This window comes from Colobus angolensis, unplaced genomic scaffold, assembly GCF_000951035.1.
Source record: "Colobus angolensis palliatus isolate OR3802 unplaced genomic scaffold, Cang.pa_1.0 Scaffold330, whole genome shotgun sequence".
In the NCBI taxonomy this organism is placed as follows: domain Eukaryota; kingdom Metazoa; phylum Chordata; class Mammalia; order Primates; family Cercopithecidae; genus Colobus; species Colobus angolensis.
Window position 1 is genome coordinate 754,155 of NW_012116600.1, and position 18,769 is coordinate 772,923.

The 18,769-nt window shown below is 34.3% G+C and overlaps 1 pseudogene; it reads right to left on the reverse strand.

Annotated features, from left to right (window-relative positions):
- Positions 1-1,381: 1,381 nt before the first annotated feature.
- On the reverse strand, positions 1,382-14,488 carry LOC105518899 (annotated as a pseudogene).
- Positions 14,489-18,769: the final 4,281 nt, after the last annotated feature.

Below are 18,769 nucleotides of genomic sequence, written 5' to 3' on the forward strand. Positions count from 1 at the left end.
ATTAATCTCAGAGCAATTATTAAGTGGTAGTAAACTCAAGTGGCTAGATACACACATATATGATTTTGAGATAGGTAATAACATACGGACAGAAAACAAACAGATAATTGCCAGATCCTGGAGTAAAAGTGATTGACTACAGCATGTAATGAAGGAACATTCTAAAAGGGATACAGCTGTTATACATCTTGATTTGGGTGGTAATTATGCAAATTCACTCTTCTGTCAAAAATGTTAACTACAATAATAAAAAGAGAGCATTACTTGATGTAATGTACACTTCAAAAATTATAAAGAGGCAACATTGTGTAAAACTTTAGATAAGTCCTTCAATAAAATGAGCAAGATCCTTGAAAAACTACAAATTATCAAGGCTAACCCAAAAAGAGACAACATAAAGAACTTTATATCTACTATAGAAACTGTACCTGTATGAAGAAAACTTAAAACTAAAATAGGGAAACCTAATAAATAAAGAATTGTACTATGCCTATAGATTAAAAATTGAACCGTAAAGAATAAAATTACCCTGTTGATCGATCTATCAATCATCTACATAGTAATTATAATAAACTTCCAACATTGTTTTTTATGGAACCTGATAAAATAATTATAAAAGGAAAAACAAGCAGCAAGAATAAGAACTATGCTCATTAAAAATACAAGAAGGCACTTTCTCTTTCACTTAATTCCTACATAAAAGATATGTAATTGTTCATGAATAGAAAAATGAAACAGAATAGAGAACAAAATGCAGACAACTAGAGATATATGCATATTTGACATATAAAAAATGGAGATAGAACTCTGGATAAATGAGTTTTTACATTGCTATAAAGAAATACCCGAGACTGGCTAATTTATAAAGGAAAAAGATTTAATTGACTTACAGTTCCGCATGGCTGGGGAAGCCTCAGGCAACTTACAATCATGGCAGAAGGGGAAGCAAGGCAACAGGAGAGAGAAGTGCAAACGGCGGAATGCCAGACACTTATAAAATCATCAGATCTCATGAGAACTCACTTACTGTCATGAGAACAGTATGGAGAAAACCAACCCCATGTCCAACCACTCCCCTCTCTAAAGACGTGGGGATTACAGGTCCCTCCTTTGATGCATGGGGATTATAATTCAAGATGAGATTTTTGGTGGAGACACAGAACCAAACCATATTAGGAGTGTTAATAAATTTATAAATATTTTTATTTTCATAATATTTTAAAATAGCAATTAGTCACTATTTCACATACTACACAAAAATATTCTCTTGTTGAAATGAAGGCTTGAATATTAACAGCAAAACTTCAGAATAATAAAGAATGTTTTAAACAAGATACAAAACACACAAATTAAAAATAAATAAATTTGACACAAACTAAATTCAAAATGCCAGTTTACCAACAATTCCCAAAAGAAGATGAGCAGACAATCCATAACCTGGACACACAAGTATAGAATAAAAATAAAGTCAATTAATGGTTAATATCCTGAATTTGTAAAGAAGTCCTGAAATTAATATAAAAATATAGAAGTCCATGAATATAATGATCAAATGCATGTCCAAGAATTTCTGAGAAAGAAGAAAGGTTGGCCAATAAATATAAACAACAACAACAAAAAGAGGTGAACCATGTTAGTGATCACTGAAGTAACAAATGAGAAAATATTATTTAATCTTAACCAATTGGTCAAAATTTTGAATATCATAATTCCGAGTTTTGATGAGGATATAAAACAACAAGGTTTGTTATAGAAGATTGAATCTCATTCCTAGGTATTTACCTTAGAAAACTCTTACACGAACTCAATGAATAATTTTACCTATTCATAGCAGCATTGACTATAAGAGTAAAAACCATAGAAATTCCCTAACTGAATATAATATCTTATTATAGGATAATCATATAATAAAATACCCTGCATATGTGAAATTTAAAAACTACAACTACATGGAGTGACATAAATGAATTCCACAATATATGTATTGTACCACAAAGGAAAGGCACAGAAAAATGCAAAAATATAATGTAATTTATATACATTTGAAAATTTCTAAAACAAAAATTAAGTGTGAAATTCTTTATAATAAAGCCACAAATGTTTTGAAAGCAAAGTATTACAGTAGTGGAAAGCAACATTTAACTGTAAAATTGAAAAACATTTCAATGTAGTATTTTTATTAAGCTAGTTTTTAGATATTTGTTTATTATGAACTTTATAACTTTGTATCTTAAATCTATACTTTTATATGAATTAAATATTTTAAATAATACATTTTAAAATTAACTTACATATTTGTAAATAAATAATATATAATGTTTTGCTCAATAATAATTATTTAGTTCTATAGACAACAGTCAAGATTGTTTACTTGACTTAATACTTTAGAAAGTAGAGTAAAACTTAGAATGTATAAATATTAACATAGTAATCAAATAAATCATGAGCATTCATTTAATCACATAACAAAAGTATTTTGTTATTTGACAGTGGTTTTCTTTAATGTTAACTTGAGAATGCTGCAGAAGTCACACACCTGTTCTTTGCAAATGAATTTGCTATCAAACCAAGAAAAATTATTTTAAAAAATATGTCAGTTTATAAAACTCAATGAAATCTTATATATAAATATAGATATACACTTTTCTATTATTTTTAGCCTAAAATTTGGATTCTCTCAATTCTTTGCAATTTAATGTTCCAGTTCAAGGTAGTTTTATTCAGAATAAAAGTACTTTGAAATTTAATAAAATTTAGAATTTGAAGTTAAAGTATTATGACACATTTATTGAACATAAAATAAGGAACACATAAGTATGCATCACTTTTTAGAAGAAAGTTACTACATAGATCCCACAATCAAAAGGAGGGGACTTTACAAAAGCAAAAACACTAGGAAGAATAGATCGTTGAATGGTACAGATGATCTGTTCAATTGGGAAGTTTTTATATATTTCAGACCATTAAATTTAACAACTTAGAAATAAGCACAAAATCCTTGAAAACTTCCAAATACTTTATATATATTAAAAAAAAATTAAATTTGTGGGACAGTTGCAATGGTTCATGCCTATAATCTTAGGACTTTGCAAGATTGAGGCAGGAGGGTCATTTGAAGCCAGGAGTTTGAGACCAGGTCAACACAGTGAGACCCTATCTCTATAAAACATTTACAAAATTTAGCTGGGTTCTAGCTAGTCAGGAGGATAACTTGATCTAGGAGTCCTAGCTACTCAGAAGGCTGAGGCAGGAGGATTGCTTGAGTTCAGGAGTTTGAGGCTGCAGTGAGCTGTGATTGCACTACTGCACTCCAGACAGAGTGAGAGTGAAACCCTATCTCTAAAAAAATAAAAAATAAAAAATTGCAATTCAAAATTGTTCCCAAAGGATAGATGACTTCATTGGTGAATTTTATCAAACATTCAAAGATAAAATAATATAAGCCCTGTGCAAATTATTTTCATCTAGTTAGAGGCCAGCATATCTATAATATCACGACTGTACACAACATTACAAGGAAAGAAAAAGAAAAACAATTTTTATTGACAGTGTTTCAAAATTTCTTGAGAATCATGACAAATTAAATCAATAGTATATTGTACAAGTTTTAGTTTTCTCTTAGAAGGATTGATAATTGAGTATGCACAAATAAACTGGCAGGAGACAACATAACAGGAGACAGGGTATACCAAACATATTAATGTTCAAGTGCACAGGAGTTATGCAATGTATAAAACTCAAAGAAGGGCCAGATGGTTGAAGCTTAAATACCCTATTCTTAGGGGAGAGGGAAATGAGGGATGTATGCAATTTTAGCAGAAGAGTAAATTATTTTTAGGGAAGATGAATGAGAAAAGAGCAGAGAATACCCTGGGATTAACTTCCTCTGGGGTCTAGGTGTGGTGTTAACTCTAGTATTCTATCCTGTAAATTAATCTTCTCTGTTTGACAAAATTATAGGGAGGTGGCCTAGGACAACTGCATTCCTTCTGGATGAATGTCCCTTATTTGCAAAGGGATGGGAGAGTGTGCCTTGGGAGCAATGGCAGGTGTTTGGTTCTTCCTTAGTTAAAATCACTCAGCATGCCAAAGCACTACATTTTGTAGCATTCCTTTCTGAGTCCTGACAATATCATTAAATATTATTTATCCCACTAACACAAGGTTGCTTCAATATGTTTAAAAAATCAGTCAATAGAGGAAGAGATAGATCTTCCTTATGGAATAATTCTGAACAATTCATGAGGCTCCTAGTCCCCAAGGAGGTAGAGCATAACCCTCACAACTTCAGTATGAGCTGCACAGAATGTCTTCTTTCTAAAGTGTGAAATGTGTAAAGCGGAGCAAATAGATAACTTTTCAGTTGAGAAATATGACTAAACTACCTTAGCCAGACAATCATGGTCAACATTTCAACATCCACACTGCTGATTATGTTGGTAGTATGTACTCTTGAAATTACAGGATGAAAATGGTACCTAACCTATGTGGTATTCCTTCTCAAAATTCATACTCTGTCCAAAACAGGAGAAAAACATTGGTACATTCCAATTAGGGTGATTTTACAAAATGTCTGTTGAGTATATCTCAAAACTGTCAACATCATTATAAACAAGAGAAGTCTGACAAACTGTTCTAGCAAAAAGGAGCTGAAGGAGACATGACAACTAAATGCAATATGGTATTTTAGACAGGATCCTGCAACATAAAATCATATTAAAAGTGTGCTTACGATGTCACCAAAATGATGGAGTAGAAGCAATCTGGTATCAGTCTCTCTAACAGAAAACAAAAACAGTATCAAGATTATAACCAGAAATATCCCAGAATTAAAATTTGACACTGAGAAAATCTGAGGGGCCACAAAGAAGTGAGAAAACACCAGCAGAAGGTAAGAGAAATGGACCTCACTAATCAGAACAACCCTCTGCAAGTCTGCCAGGTCCAGTGGAAGAAAGTTCCCCCAGACTTATGATTTCTACACTGGAAAAAGTAAGATCAAGGTGGAAAGTCAGGTTTCCCATCATCTTGGGTTCCTTCACAGGAAAACCATCTCTGACTTACCACATGGGAAAGTCAAGTGTTTGTAGTGTATGTAGGTGAAAACTTCCGAGGGAAGCTAGAGAAGAATAGTGGAAGGGAGGCTAGAAGCAGTCAGTATGTAAAACTTGGTGAACTGCTTTTCATCTCAAGTAAAGGAAATGCCAAATCAGAGTGGCTGTTCTGCAGCACACTGTAGGAAATGTGCTTCATGGGTCCTCTGGGCACAAAGCCCTGGCCAGCCTTTCCACACAGCTGGAATATTTCCTTTGGGATTTCCTCATCCCATCTGGGACAACAACATTCCAAACTTAATTTAGGGTTGTGTCAAATCTGCACTAAGGATGTCATCTAGCAACAAGAAGAAAAAACAGGGAAGTGTGACCTCCCCAAATGGACAAAATAAAAGTCAGTGAGTGACCCTGATGAAATGGGTCAGAACAATAATTCAAAATAGCCTTTTGAGAAAACTCAGCAAATTGCAAGATAATACAATAAATCAATTTAGAAATATCTCAGAGAAATTTAGCAAAGAGATTAAAAAATAAAATTAATCAAACACAAATCCTGGAGTTGAGAAATGCAATAGCCAAACTGAAAAGTGCATTGGCGGGATGGCTCTCAACAGCAGAAGAAAAGAATCTGTGAGTTTGAAGACTGATTACTTAAAAATATAAACTTGTGGAAGAAAAAAGAAACAGAATGAAAATGAACAAAGAATGCTTACAAGATCTAGAGTATAGCCTCGAAAAGCAAATACATGCTATTGACTTTTAAGAGAGAGTTCAAAAAAATCAAGGAGTAAAAAGGTTATTCAAACAAATAATAACAGAAAGCATTCCAAATACAGAAAAATATCTAAATATCCAGGTACAGAAGGTTAAAGATCATCAAAGAAATTCATTTAAAGTAAGACCTCTCAAAGGCATAAAATAACCAAACTCTCAAAGGTAAAGAAAAAACAAAAGATCCTAAAAGCAGCAAGAGAAAGGAAGTAAATAAAATATAAAGGAGACTCAATTCATTTGGCAACAGACTTCATGAAAACTACACAAGCCATGAGGGAGTAGAGATAACATATTTAAAGTGATGAAGAAGAAAAAAAAATTGCCACCCTAGAATATTGTGCTCAGCAAAGCTATCCTTCAAACATGAGGTAGAGATACTTTCCAAACAAACGAACACTAGACTTTTCTTACAAGTAATACAAAAAAGAGTTATTTACTGTGACACAAAAGGATGCTAGTTTGCAACAAGAAAATATCTGAATGTATGAAATTCACTAGTAAAAGTAAGTACAGACAAATTTAGAATACTTTAATAGTATATTTATGGTATAAAAACCACTTATATATTTAATATGAATAATAAAAAAACTAACAAAAATCATAATGACAACAATTTGTTATGAGATAGGATATACAAAAAGGTATGAATTGGGACAGCAAAATGTCAAAATTAGGAGCAGAAAAAGTTAAAGCATAGAGTTTTTTACTTTCCTGTTTGCTGTTTCTTTTCTTTTCATCATCAAAGTTAAACTGTCATAAATTTAAAATAACTTGCTATAATATTAAGATTTTTTTCTAAGCCTCATGGTAACCAGAAAGTAAAAAGTTAAAATAGGTACACTAAAAATAAAAATAAGATTTAAAACATACTAGCAGAGAAAATTAACCACAAAGGAAGACATATAGTGAAATGAAAAATAAGTAGACTAAGTTCTCCAAAAGAAGAAATTATGTCTTAATGGATTAAAAACAAGACCCCAAGTATATGGGTCTTTTCTTGTTTTTCATCCATTCAGAGTTTCCTACAAGAAACACTTCTCCTATAAAGATATACATAGACTAAAAATAGGCTGGAAAAAGATATTCCACACAAACAGAAACCAAAAAAGATCAAAATGAGCAATACATATATCAGATAAAACAGATTTCGGGCCGGGTGCAGTGGCTCATGACTCAAATTCCAGCGCTTTGGGAGGCCGAGGCAGGCAGATCATGAGGTCAGGAGGTCAAGACCATCCTGGCTAACACAGTGAAACCCCATCTCTATTGTATGTAAAAATACAACAATAACAACAACAAAAATTAACCGGGTGTGGTGGCACATGCTTGTAGTCATAACTACTCGGGAGACTGAGGCAGGAGAATCACTTGAACCTGGGAGGTGGAGGTTGCAGTGAGCCGAGATTGCACCACTGCATTCCAGACTGTGTGACAGAGCGAGGCTCCATCTCAAAAAAACCCAAAAAACCAAAACAACAACAACAACAACAACAACAAAATAAAACAGACTTCAAGTCAAATCTGTAAAAAGAGGAAAAAAACTGTTATTGTATAGTGATAAAAGGGTCAATTCAGGAAGAAGACATAACAATTGTTATAAATATGTATACATACATACACACATACATAAAGCAAATATTAAAAGACGTGAAGGGAGAGATAGAATGCAATACAATAATAGTAGAGGACTTAAATACTTCACTGTCATCAATGGGCAAATCATCAGACAGAAAATCAACAAATAAATATTAGAGTTTAATTGCACTCTAGACCCAATGGATCTAACTGACAGTTACAAAATTCTTTATTTAATTGCTATAGAATATAGATTCTTCTCATCAGCATATGGAACATTCTCCAAGATAGAATATATGTTAGCCTACAAAACAAGTTTCAACAAATTTCAAAAAATCAAAATCGTATTAAATATCTTTTATTACCACAATGAAATAAAAGTACAATTCAGTAATGAGATCAACTCATTACTATGTAAACTATGAAAACACATAGAAATTAAAAGGTGCTCCTGAACAATCAATGAGTCAATGAAGAAATTAAGAGGGAAATTTGGAAAGTTTTCAAAACACATAAAAATGAACATACCACATACCCCAAAACAATGCTAACAGGACAGATTATAGCAATAAACGCTTACATCAAAAAAGTAGAAAGACTTCAAATAGACTACCCAACAATGCACCTCAAAAAACTAGAAATCCAAAAAAAGAAACCCAAATTAGTAGGAGGAAAGAAATAATAAAGATCAGACCAGAAATATAGAAAGTAGAGACTAAAACATAACAAAAGATCAACAAAATCAAAAGTTAGTTTTTTGAAAAGATAGATAAAAATTGACAAACTTTTAGATAGTCTAAGAAAAAAGAGAGAAGGCCCAAATAAATGACATCACAGATGAAAAAGGAGACATTACATGGAGTACAGAAATACAAAGAATCAGTGGAGAATACTATGAGCAATTATATATCAACAAATAGGAAAACCCAGAAGAAAGGAATAAATTCCTAAACACATACAGTCTACCAAGACTGAACTAAGAAGAAAGAGAAAGTCTAAACAGGCCTGATAACAGGAAACGAGATGAAAGTAATAATAAGTCTCTCACTTGTGAAAAGCCTGGGAGCTTTCAGCTTCACTGCTGAAATTTAAGACGAATTAATAACAGTTCTACTACAACTTCAAAAAAAAAAAAAAAGAAAGAAAGAAAGGAAAGGAAAACTTCTAAACTTATTAATAAGACCAGCATTATCATTATACAAAAACCAGACAACAATATAATTAAAAAAGAAAACTCCAGGCCAATAGTTTTGGCGAAAATAAATGCAGAAATCTTCAAAAAGGAAAATACTAGTAAACCAAATTCAACAGCACATCAAGAAGACAATACATGACAGTCAAGTATGATTTATCCCGGGGAGGCAAGGATGATTTGATATAAGCAAATAAATAAACATGATACATCACATTAACAAAATGAAAGACAAAAACCATATGACCATATCAGTACATGCTCAAAAAGCATTCTATAAAATTCAACATCTTTTCAGGATAAAAACTCTCAACAAACTAGGTGTAGAAGGAACATACCTCATAACAAGTCCATATAGGGCAAACCCTCAGCCAGTACCATACTAAATAGAGAAAAACATAGTCTTTCCTTTACATACTAGAAGAAGACAAGGATGCCCATTTTCACTACTGTTATTTAACGTTATATCAAAAGCCCAAGCAAGATAAACTGGGCAAGAGAAAAAAAAATTAAAGGCATTTAAATTGGAAAGAAATAAGTCAAATTGATGTTGTTTGCAGATGACATCTTTTTTTTTTGTTTGACATTTATTTTAAGTTCAGGGTACATGTTCAGATTTGTTATATAGGTAAACTTGTGTCATGGAGGTTTGTTGTAAAGATTATTTTGTCACCCAGGTATTAAACCCATTAGTTATTAATGGGTTATTAAACCCATTAGTTACCTTTCCTAATCCTCTCCCTCCACCCACCCTTCACCTTATGATAAGCCCCAGTATGTGGATATTATATTATATTATTATATTATATTATATTACATTTAGAAAAACTTAAAGCCTCGACCAAAAAGGTGTCAGAACAGAAAAACTAAGTCACTAAACTTGCAGGATACAAAATCAACATACAAATATTACTGCTACTTCTAAAGATTATCAGCAAATAATCTGAAAGGGGAATAAAGGAATAATATCATTTATGTTAATTACAAAAAAATTTAAAAGACGTTGGAATAAATGTAACCAAAGAAGTAAAAGCCCTTGACAATAAAAACTGTAAACGCTGATAAAAGAAAGTGAAGAGGACCTGAAACATGGAAAGATATCTCATGTTCATGGATCGGAATAATTAATTTTGTTAAAATGTCCATTCTTAACCTAATGCAATCTACAGGTTCGACAAAATCTCTATCAAAATACCAATGACATTCTTCACAGAAATAGAAAAAAGCAATCCTAAAATTTGTATGGAGCCACAAAAGACCCTGAATAGCCAAAGCAATCCAGAGCAAAAAGAACATAACTGGGGCATCATGCAAACTGATTTCAAAGTACAGTTGACCGTTTTAACACACGAGTTTGAACTGTTCAGGTCCACTTACATCTGAATTTTCTTTTTTAAAATTTGTTTATTTTTTATTTTCATTATTATAGTTTTAAGTTCTAAAGTACATGTGCATAACGTGCAGGTTTGTTACATATGTATACATATGTCATGTTGGTTTGCTGCACCCATTAACTCATCATTTTCATTAGATATTTCTCCTAATGCTATCCCTCCCCACTCCTCCCACCCCAAGACATGCCCTGGTGTGTGATGTTCCCCTTGGACACCCTGTGTCCAAGTGTTCTCATTGTTCAATTCCCACCTGCTTATATCTGAATTTTCTTCTGCTGCTGCCACCTATAAGACAGCAAGACCAACTGCTCCTATGTTTCTTCCTTCTCTGCTTACTCAATGTGAATACAACAAGAATACTTTTATGATGATCCACTTAAACTTAAGGAATAGTAACTATATTTTCTCTTCCATGTGACTCTTAATAACATTTTCTTTTCTTTAGATTAGTTTATTGTAAAAATGCAACATATAATGAATAACATATATGCTAATACATTATTTATGTTATTAATAAGGCTTCTGGTCAATAGTAGGCTATTACTAGTTAAATTTTGGGGAAGTCAAAAATATAATAATTTTCAAATGTGAGGGAGTTGGCACTTCTAACCCCCTGTGTTGTTCAAGATTCAACTGTAACTACAAAGGTATAGTAGACAAAACGGTATGGCACTGACATGAAAATAGATACATAAATCAAAGAAACAGAGTAGAGAACTTAGAAATAGATCTGCGCATTTACAGGTGTAATAGCCAAAATGGTATGGCACTGACATGAAAATAGATACATAGACCAAAGAAACAGAATAGAGAACTTAGAAATAGATCTGCATGTTTACAGCCAACTCATTTTTGACAAAGACAACAATAATACATATTTGAGAATGTACAGTCTCCTTAATGGTATTGGGAAAACTAGATATCCTTATGGAGAAAAATTAAACTAGACTCTTATCTTTCTCTATGCACAAAAATCAAATGAATAGATTAAAGACTTAAATGTAAGACCCAAAATTATGAAACTACTAGAAGAAATCAGTAGAATAATAAACTACTAGAAGAAAACACTTCAGGACATCAATTGGTCTGAGCAAAGATTTTTGTAGTGAGACCTCAAAAGCACAGGCAACAAAAGTGAAAGTAGACAAAGGAGATTATACTAAGCTAATCAAACTTCTGCAAAACAAAGAAAACATTCAAGAGAATGAAGAAACATCCTACAGAAGAGGAGAAAATGTTTGCAAATTATCTGACAGGAAATCAATAACCAGAATACATAAGGACCTCAAACAACTCAATAGCGACCCCCCAAAACCAATCTGATTCAAAAATGAGCAAATGATCTGAACAGGCATCTCTCAAAAGAAGGCACACAATTGGTGAACAGGTATTTCTATTTATGTAATCGATTGGAGAATCAGAAGTAGATTTGCACACATGATAAAAAAATTTAGATAAAAGTATCAAAACAGCTTGATGAGACGAGGAAACATTTTCTAACAAATGTTGCTGGAAATAGTGGGTAAATCTAAGAATCAAAAATGAATTTTAATTCCTTACACCATTATAATTTGAGATGGAAAATATACCAAGTGGTAATAGTTATAACCGTATAACTTCTAGCATAAACACAGGAAACTATAATTGTAATCCTGGGAAAAACAAATATTTCTTAGGACCAAATAAGTAATGTGATAGACAAAATAATGTCCCATGAAGACATATATGCCCTAATTTCTTGAAACTATGAGCATGTTACTTTACATGGAAAGAAGACTTTGCAGATGTGATTAAGAATACTGAGATTGGAAGATTACACCAGATTATCAGGCTGGAACCAATATAATCAAAAGGTTCTTTTATGAGGGATAGAAGAGGGGCAGACTCAGAACAGATGTGACAAAGTTAGAAAGGTTAGGGTAATTCAAGGAACAGACATGAGTTACAGAATGCAGACAACCTTTTCACATTGAAAAAGGAAATACAATGGATTTTCTTACACAGTCTCCAGAAGGAAAGCAGTCCAGCAAACACATTTTCATTATGCTGACTTCCAGTAATGTAAAATAATAAATTACTGTTACTTTAAGCTACAAAATTTATGGTAATTGGTTATAGCAGTAATAGGAAACTAATGAAAGCCTATTAAACAATAAAAATGGATATATTTCATGTAAAAAAATCACTCATGCTCCTCCAAAGACTTATGCTCCTCCTCCAATAAAAAAGCAAATAGGTAAATCTCAGACAGGGAATATATAATGAGAAAGAGGGAGATATGGAGGGTCAGTAGTACTTACAGCAATACACAGGAAAGAAATGCTAACACATAACGCAACACGAATTCATCTCAAAGTTATTGTATGAGTGAAAGGAATCAGACACAAGTAGTACATAGTTGAGATTTTCACTAATAAATTTTAGAAACAGAGGCAGAAGTAATGAGTGTGTGTCTGTATGTGGGAGTGTATGTATAAAATCAGACAACTCTCAATTCAGAACATAAAATAACTCCTATAATCCAATAATAAAAAACAATAAAAATAAATACTATATAGAAGAGGATGCAATAATGGGCAATGTATATGATAATGTTTTCAGCATTATTCATAAACAGAAAAATACAACTTTAAAACTACAATGTCATACAAAGTTGATCTGTCACCACAAACTCACAAGGATGACTAAAGTAAAAAACTGATACTACCAAATGTTGATGAAAGTGTGGAGCTACTGGAACTATAATTCATTGCTGGTGCAAGTATAAAAGATACAACCAAAGGAGACCCACAGGATGAGTAGCTCCTAGTTGCCCTCAGGTCATCTTGTTGTCTGCCTGAGTCCAACTGTGTCTAGGGCTTTTATGGGCTTCAGAGTGGAGAAAGTGCATGCTGATTGGTTCCATGGGGGGCCACGGGCAGCTGAAAAAGCACCATAAGTTCTCATTCCAGTCTGCAGAATAGCAGCCCGGCCCCCATGCTTCAGGCCTTCTCTGGCTTGAAGGTGGGGCTTCACCAGGGAACCAACCCTTCCCCTCCAGAAGCCTCTCTGCCTCCTACCACCATCAACCTGCCATGCAAGGCACCCACGGTATCCAGGCTGTTTGTGCCAAGGGGTGCCTGCAGGCCCAGGTGGAGCTTCCTTCATGCCTCTTGGCCTCCCTCCCGTGCTCACAGGTGCCCATAGTCTAGAGGGGCCCAAGGCTGCAGGAGCCTGGCATGTCAGCACTGCTCCAAGTGTGCACACACCCAGTCAGGGCACAACTGTGCCTGGGCTCAGCATCAACTTTGCTCCAAAATCGAAGTGGGCACCAGGAGCCAGGAGAGGCCAGGTAGCACAAGCAGGCACTTCTGAGTCTGGGGGAAAGGGGACTTCCCAGCTTCCCGAGAGTACAGTGATGCCTGGGTCTGCAGTCATGGCTGGGAGGATACAGCTGCACCTGGAAGAGTGGAGCTCCCACCCCTCCAACTCAGGAGGGGGCAGAGATCCCACCTGTTTTTGGCTCCTGCCTGCTCCATGGAGCACAGAGCCCGGGTGGTGCCTCCCTGACTGCAGCCGGCATCATGGCAGCAGCTGCTTCAGATGGGCCGCTTCTGCCATCAGTTTCATGGAATCCAGTTAGGAAACAGACATTTTCCAGGCACCTCTTGAAATCATAGGCATGGATGTGGTACTGGTGCTGCTTGCTTATTTTCTTGATGGCCTACTCAATGTACTCCATTCCTTTCTCCTCCCACTTGGCCTTGGTGCTGAAGTTAGTGTGGCAGCCTGCACCATTCCAGTTCCCAGGAATGGGCTTCCTATGAAAGGTTGCTGCTATCACTCCAACGTCTTCACATACATGATGCAAGATGAAACAGGAGATGATCTCCCATGCTGATTCCTTCACGGGATCTGATTTGGAATTCCCACTGGACAGGCATGACCTCAACATTTGTCCCTGCGATCTTAACTCCAGCATACAAGCAGGCTTGGTAATGAGACTCCAAGACATTCCTCTTGTAGGCTTTGTCTGCTCCCACAGCACAGTGATATGGACTGTGTGGTCCAAAAAAGCAATTGGAAGGCCAACCGAAGGCTGCCCATCTGTCCCCATGAGGGTATATTTCTGCTCTATGCCAAACTAGAGGTACTGATTGCTCACCATGTCCATTATCCATTTACAGATGTAACTCAAATTTGTCTCTGCTGGCTTTCGATTGTACTTGAAAACTTCACAGAACACCAGCTTGTTAGGGTCCTTGTGGAAGGGGTCCCAAAATATGGCAGCAGGCACAAGACACATGTCACTGTTTGGAGCTTTCAGAGCTATCAAAATGCCACTCAGGCAACTCTTCCACACACTTGGGCTCACTGTCCAGGGTATGGGTCTTGCAGTGCAGTCATTCTCCAGTCACAATGATCCAGATACACATGGCCTGAACTTTTCCCACCCTGAGGCAGAGATATGCACACCTGCTTGATGCTTTGTTTCAGCAGGAACTTGCTGAGGGGGTCATGGTGGAAAGGTATTCTGTGAGCTGAGCAGACGGGTAAAGGTGGGGAGAGAAAAGAGGGGGGCGCTGTGATGCTCAGACCTCCACTCATCTCCCATTCTTCACTCTGCACCCATAGATTGAAAGTCATCTCTAGATTACAATGTAAATGTTATGAAAACACTTGTTATATTGCTTTGTTTAGGGAATAATGACAAGAAACATAATCTGTACATGTTCAATACAGACACATTTTTTTTCCCAAATATTTTTTACTCTTGGTTGGTTAAATCCAAGGATGCCAAACCCATGGTCCGAAAGAGTGGATGGTATTTACAGCAATCCACAGTATTACAAAGTAATGAAATGCTAACACATGTGGCAATCTCGATTAAACTCAAAAGCATTATGTAAGTGAAAGGAATCAGATATAAATGGTACTGGTTCGTAGTTTAGGTAATCATTCATAAATTTTAAGAAAAGAGGCAGAAGTAACATGGCATGATAGAAATCAGAGCACTGTTTGCCACTGGAGTGTAGAAAATTGACCCTACAGGAACATAAGGAAATTTTCTAAGGTTGATGAGGTTGATGAAAATCTTCTCTGAGGAGTGTGCTTAAGGGGTGTGTTCCTTAATCAAAACACACCCAAGTGAACTTATAATTCATGTATTTACCTTAATTATTTAAAAACAGAAAATAGTATTTACTTCTTAGCAAATTGTTTCTGGATTTTGTTAGGTTAAAAGAGAGAAGTAATGCATTTCATTATGAAGCTTGTATTACTCTTTTAAAATATCTACTATTTTTAATTTTAAAAACTAAGAAATGTATTAAGTGTAATAGTAAATTAAGCAAAAAGAATAATTTTTCAATGGTAATATGGTGAGCTTTTAAATAAGCTTTTAACAGAAGTGACTGATATTAAAATTATAATGTCTTACTATTTCGATTTCTTGAGTACTGGCCATTGCCCTGGCTTACCCTACTTTCTCTACTTAGAGGAATATTAAAATGTGTTACAGATGGAATGCAAAAAGAAATACATAAGCAGTATATATATTTTTGACATTCAAATCAGATTATGCATGAAACAATAGCTTTGAATGTCTGGATATTGTCTTAAGAATGGATTTCCCAAATTCTTTATTCTCCTTTACTATATCAATAAATGTACTTTAGAGGACTCCACTAATTCAGGTTTCCTGTGGCAGGAGAGGGGTCAGGATTCACCTGTTTCAGCAAAGCAAAAAGAATAAAGGAGTGGAAGCAAAGTCAGTTGATTTCCCAGCTTGAAGGTATTGGGGGGAAAGGAAGAGAGACAAGTATTCTATGTGAGTCCTGATTTCTCACTTTTTGGAAAAGAGAATGATGCGTTAGATAAATAAAATAACTTTTGGGGGCGAAAAGAGGAGTCATTGGCCCTGCTGTCCATTTAGGACCTGAAAAGAGACCCCTCCCTTTACAATCAAGAGAAGTCTGCGGTTTGATAACAGCAATTTTATAGCACAGCATGATCAGGCAAAGGAAGGCTGTGAAGTTTAACTCACTGAACTGCCTATGATTCTTTTGTATCATAGGGATCTCAGCTCTTGATAAAGAGAATCAGAAAGCGTCAACAGCAAAGTACCATGATAAGACTAACTTAGCAGGTGAAGGGAAAACTGTCCAAATAATTAAGGATTTTGATCCCAATAAGAGAATGTTTGAGAATATAGCCAGCATTAAATTATTATATTAAAGAACTGCATGACCCAACATTGTTTTACTCTTTGTTAACTAGTGGATAAGGGTGCAGAAAGAAGACGAAATAAGTTATAAAAAAACTTTTGATCCTAATAACAGTCTTCCAAACATTGGTATTTTAGTGGAGGTAAATTTTGCACACCTAATACCCCCATTTAGCCTTATTTTCCACTGTCTGATATTTAAAATATATAACCTTTTTTTTTTAACTTTTTAGTATGTTTATATCTCTTTTGCTCTTTATTCCTTTCTTCTCTGGTAATCTGACTTTGTTTATTTGCTCCTCTCCAGAGTCTCCTAACATATTATCAAGAATAAAAGAGGCTAAGTTAATGTTTTCAATATTGGCAAAGAAAGAACTTGAAAGTAATAACTTACATGTGATTTTATTTTCTCTTTTATATACTACTTGTGGATTAAAATTGGAATAACATTTCAGGGCATTAAGTCACAGTTTAACTATAATATTAAAATATTTTTAAACTCCTCTGCTTGTCTCTTAATAGTAGAGGGACAGAGTGAGCAAAATGCAGAGGCCCAAACAGCTAGAGAGACACTTTTGAAAGTATTTTATCTATCTTATTGCCAAACGCTGGGCTCCCAAGACACCACCCAAGCAATTTGTTGATGAATAGGTTATCGTTCTGTAGTACTGTGTAAGGAGCATCCCAGAGAAGAAAGGGCAATGTTGGGATATTTACTGACATTTTGAAGTCTGATTTAAGGTGGTTCAAATATACGGGGATTGATCAGAATTAGGTGATAATAATTATTTAGTAATTTAGGACTGATGGCAGAATAAGGTGAGAATTTTGAGGTGAGAGAATTAAAGCATCTGTTAAGGTAAACTGTCACTTTAATGGTTTATGTGAAAGTAGTTAAGGCTCATGAAGTTACTAGAATTAACAATAAAGTTTTATTTGCAACTTTTTATCTTCTTGGTGAAGAGTCTCCTGAAAGAGTAAAGTTTTTTTTTTTTAATAAAAACAATGTACTAGCCTCTTAATACAGCTAATGAGCTATATAGATAATTTTGACTCTCACTATGAGAATTAGCAAAATCTGGCATATCTGTAAACAATATGATTCATGTTAAACCTTGAATAAGATGTAATCAAATATTTAAAATATAGTCATATAGATGATATTATTGTTTAAAACTTTCAAATAAGGAAGTTGGCTAAAGGTATGGAAATTAGAAAGTGGAGAATATCAGTTAACAAAGTAGAATATCCTTTAGAGTTATTTAAAATATCATGATATTTCTCATGAGGTAAGAGTTCCCCCCAACAACTGCTAAAATCATCCAATCAGAATCTTTATGATTGCATATCATCTTAGACTAACTCGTGTTGTAGTAACAAACAGTCACTATACATTTCTGTTGCTTACAACAGAAAATATGTGTTCCCCTCCCTGTACCTCACCTAGCAGTCCCTTGAGTAGCATGCTGATTGAACAATATACCCATCATGGATGAACTGCCATTCTGTTCCATATTATTTTTATTCTTTGACCTGGCGAATGGAGAAACCTCCTTCTGGGGCATTGCTTTTCCAATACAAAAAAAAAAAAAAAAAAGCAAGAATAAAAACTCTGAAAGCTCTTGTTTTGAAGTGGCACACGGTATTCCCAATCAGAATTCACTGGCCAAAGCAATTCACTGGCAAAGCTTGAGATCAATGTGTGTGAGAAAGGATAAAGCTGAAGATGAGAGGATGCATATTCTCCCAACAGGAAAGACAGTAAACATTTTTTAAATATTGCAAATTTCCACAATGACCAACTATTAGATGTTACTATTTGGATAGAATTAGAAGATGTCTAATGTATCATTATTGCTTTAAAGAAGCTTGATTTCTTCATATATGAAATGGTAACAAATTACCATATTATTTTATATTTCTGATGATAAAATAAATCTTGTAAATGTAGTTGTTGACGCTAGATTATGATTTTCTAGCATGATAGAGCTAAATTATTGAAAGTTGATTATGCTCTTAGATAAACATGACATTGAAGTAGCATTTCGTTTTGAAATTTATAGTTGTAATTTTACTACACATTTATTATGGTTTTAATACAGTGTCTATCAAAACATTCAGAACATAGGATGATAAAATATTTAACAATAATGAAAGACATATGGTTTATTAAAATGATGTAAACATCTATTAGAAAGTCTAATAAAATCTCAAAAGTTTTGAGTTTGTGAACTGTTCCTCACAATTTTAGTTTGAAGTGGGTCAGTATTATTATTCACGTTAAATATGAACAAAGAAAAATGTAAGCAATTTAAACAGCTGAAAACCATATGTCATGCCAAAGATCAAGTCCTTGGAGTCTCAAAGCAGTTTTATGCTGTGAATTTAATTTTTAGTTTTTATATATGGATTTAATTGAATTGGCTTAAGAATAACCACATTCATCATTAGATGAAAGATGCAGTATCCAAAAGCAATTGGTAGATTTTTGAAATGTAACACTATTTGACTACTGGCTGGATATTTTTGCCTTAGATTTTTTGTTGTTTCCTGTTTCCATGTCCTGTGGCACTTT